Below are 4,023 nucleotides of genomic sequence, written 5' to 3'. Positions count from 1 at the left end.
TGCTGGCGCCCAGCTCCAGCGCCCCGTCAGCCTTTGCGGCGACTCTGCAGAGCCGATTGGACAACTCCCGCCTGAGGTTCCGGAAGTGTCTGCAAATGCTGCTGGGTTGCTAGGTTACCAAAGCGGCGCGCGGGAAGCTGGCTGGTCCTAAAAAAGGATGGGTCGGGGGTGCGCTAACCCTGAAGGCCGGCAGGGAGACGCTCTCTTTCACAGGTTTGTTTCAAACTCTGGGGCGCGACCCATAGGCGGGACGTGAAGTCAATGTGGAGGTCGGGAAATAAAATACCACCGGGAAGAAAACAGCAGATTGCATCGCACAAATTACAAGTATTGTTTCAGCCCTAGCCAGTTTGGCTCAGTGGATAGAGCACTGGCTTGCGGACTGAAGGGTCCCGGTACGATTCTGGTCAAGGGCACATGCCCAGGTTGCGGGTTTGATCCCTAGTAAGGGACATGCAGGAGGCAGCCGATCAATGATTCTCTCTCATCATTGATGTTTCTATCTCTCTCTCCCTCTCTGAAATCAATAGAAATATTTGTTATTCCCTCATTGGAATAACAAATACTTCTTGAAGTATTATTTCATTAAACTGTTATATGATATTTACATCAGAGTTTATCCAGACTAGGCCATTTCGTGTTAAAGGAGACAGTCCAAAAAAGTATTTAGCAAAATACATTTGTCAGAAAAGTGGGCAAAATACTGATATGCAATGCTGGAAGACTGGCTCAAGAACCAAAGAAAGGTATTTACTGCCAGACCTTTCTTTGCGTTTCTACTTTCCTTGTTTTGAGCATAGGAAATCATGTATGTAAAATGCGATCATATGTATCCCGCCTGTGAATAAAGAAGGAAACTCATATTTTAAAATCAAATTTATACGTACGTGAATGTTGTCTTTCAAAGTAGACACCCTTTAAAAAAAAGCTAAAAAAAATGTTTTTTAAGGCAAAGTAGACACCCCCGGAGGCTATTAACCCCAAACAATTCAAAATGACCTTCAGAGCCCGCTTATAGGTCATAAAAGAACATTTTATTTCTTAATATTTAAATCTCACTTGTTATTGTTGTATTTTTTATTTTTGTCCCCCACCCCCAAATGGCCTGGCATTATTTTAAACCACCTTATTCAGCAGCAACAGCATAAAACGACTTTTGGCTTTCTCAAAAACAAACAAAAAAAATACACATTTTGTAATAAAAATGATTATTTGTCACTCATAAGGAAAATAACACAATATTTTCAATGCCCATGAAAAATGCATCTAAGGATGTTAGATAACTTTATTGGCACCGTTAGGCCTAGTTATTCTCACATGATCATCCCCAAAAGATCAGCATTCACTCAGTCACTAATGTCTATGACACAGGAGGTGTATGTTCTGAAAACCCTTCCTTAAAGAGGAATTCTTAAAAATGTTTGAATAATTACTGTGTTGTTGAAGTGTCTAATTTGAAGTGGAAGTCACAGAATACAATTTTGTAAAACCATATGACTGTATAAATGTTAATGGGGACTCAGAAAGGGTCTGGTGAGAATAGTTGAGATTAATATGTAGATTAATATGCAAGCTTCCTATGGGTGAATAACTTTAGTCTTCCTTAATGAAATGCATACTATTGTTATATGCTTTATAAAAAAGATCAGGATAATAAAATTTATGCATTGCCTACTATATAATTAAAGTACTGAAAGACCTCCCAGTCATGATGGTCTTCTTTGTGTCCCACACAGTGCACTGTGCTAGGCACTTGACAGCATTAACCTTAACTCTTCATAATAACTCTTTGAGGCAATACTATTTCTTTGAATTCTTTTACAAAAAAGGAAACTGAGGATCAAAAAAAGTTACATTAGCCTGGCTGGTGTGGCCCAGTGGTTGAATATCGATCCATGGACCAGGAGGTTATGGTTTGATTCCCCATCAGGCATGTGCCTGGGTTGCTGGCTGGATCCCCCGTAGGGGGCGTGAGAGAGCAGCCCATGTACTAGTATGATTCTCTCATCATTGTTTCTATCTCTCTCTCCCTCCCTCCCTCTCTCTGAAATCAACAAATACATATATATTTTTTAAAGTTTATCACCCTGGCAATTGTTGCTCAATGGTTAGAGCACCAGCTTGCACACTGACGGGTCGAGGGTTCAGTTCTCAGTCAAAGGCATGTACCTGGGCTGCAGCTTCTATCCCGATCCCCACCCACATGGATGTTTCTCTCTCTTTTTCTCCCTCTCTTTCCCTCTCCCTTCCTCCTTTCCCCCCTTCTACTATATCTAAAAGCAATAGAAGAGTATCCTTGGTTGAGGATTAACCAAACAGAAAAAAAAAGTTACATTATTTAAGAAGTAGTGAAACTAGAATTTACCTCCATTTGTTATCTCTGAAACCTGTTATCTTTTCAATCTCTTAAGCATTTTTGTGGAATATTTTGGCATATTCTACAACAGTACAAACCTATTGTTACTTAACAGTGGAACTATGATTGTGTAAGACCTTTGGACACTGCACCTAGCAAAACTGCTCCCAAAGAGCTAGAGAGCTTATTTGTAGGAGAAGGATTAAAAATAGATAGTTAGTTTCCCTCCTAGGTGATGTCAATCATGTCCATGACTTCAATGACCACTTTTTGCAGGTGACTCGCGTAATTATATATCTCCAGGTCAAGTATCTTTTCTGAGCCCTGAACCAGTATTTCCACTGCTTGCTTTAAAACTCCAATTGGGTGGGATGAAGTGTTTATATTTTATTTTACTTTATATTTTTTAATATATTTTTATTGGTTTCAGAGAGGAAGAGAGAGAGAGGTAGAAACATCAATGATGAAAGAGATTCATTGATCGGCTGCCTCCTACACGCCTCCCACTGAGAACTGAGCCTGCAACCTGGGCAAGTGCCCTTGACCGGAATCGAACCCGGGACCTTTTAGTCTGCAGGCCGACACTCTATCCACTGAGCCAAACCAGCCAGGGCATGAAGGGTTTTTAATTCAAGGTGTCCGAAACATCTCATGATCTCCATCCTTTATCCAACCCCCAATTTTGTCCTTTTCCCATATCTTATATCTGAGGGAATGGTAACATTGTGCAATCTATAATATAGGCCAAAAATCTAGAAGTCACTTTTGACGCTTTCCTTCCCTTCATCTACTCATTTCAGTCCATTAGCAAGACCTCTTGATTTTTATCTTCTAAATATCTCTTGCATTTACTGCACAAAATCCCTTAAATTCTTTTAACCTCTAACCATCACTACCACCCTAAAAATGCTATCTTTTCCCATATTCATTACTGCAATGACCTATTTTAAAACTTAGTTTTTTAGTTTTCAGCATTAACAGTGGACTGCCCACTGTGAAAGATGAAGATTTGCTTTCTACCACATTTTCTGAATCCCTTCATATTTCTAATATATTTATTTTAAAATTTAGAGATAGAGTAGTAAGCCCTTTTCCATTATTGTGACTACTTAAGTGCTATTTACAATTGAGTCATGTGCCATGCCACACTTTTTATCTTTCTCTAATGTAGGTATCTTTGCTTCTTTACTTATCATGTGCTATCATTAATTTCTAATTTTTCCTCAGAACTATTACTCTTCTTTAAATGTATTTAACACATTTAGTATATGCCAGGTTCTCCTCTAAGTACTTTTAGTCCTCATCATAGCCCTTTAAAGTAGGTACTATTATCCCGAATTTATAAATGAGGAATTTAGACACAAAGAAAATCAATAAAAACTTGTATTAGGATCCAAGAATCTATATATATTTTTAAAAAAATATATTTAATTATTTTTATTGAGTTACAATAGACATAACATTATATTAATTTCAAGTGTACAATATAATGAATTGATATTTGTATATACTATGAAATTATCATAATAAGTTTAATATCCATCACCATACAACCATACATAATTACAAAATTTCTTTTTCTTTTTTTTTTCTTAAATATATTTTATTGATTTTTTTACAGAGAGGAAGGGAGAGAGATAGAGAGTTAGAAACATTGATGAGAGAGA

At 37.7% G+C, this 4,023-nt stretch overlaps 1 protein-coding gene across 1 annotated transcript in view; it reads right to left on the bottom strand.

Moving 5' to 3' along the window:
- The window catches only part of TMEM67 (transmembrane protein 67), a 43,924-nt gene that overhangs the window by 35,424 nt on the left and 4,477 nt on the right, over window positions 1-4,023 (bottom strand). The window lies entirely within an intron of this gene.

Source organism: Myotis brandtii, unplaced genomic scaffold (assembly GCF_000412655.1).
Source record: "Myotis brandtii unplaced genomic scaffold, ASM41265v1 scaffold59, whole genome shotgun sequence".
In the NCBI taxonomy this organism is placed as follows: Eukaryota; Metazoa; Chordata; class Mammalia; order Chiroptera; family Vespertilionidae; genus Myotis; species Myotis brandtii.
This window is presented reverse-complemented; position numbering and strand designations above follow the sequence as displayed.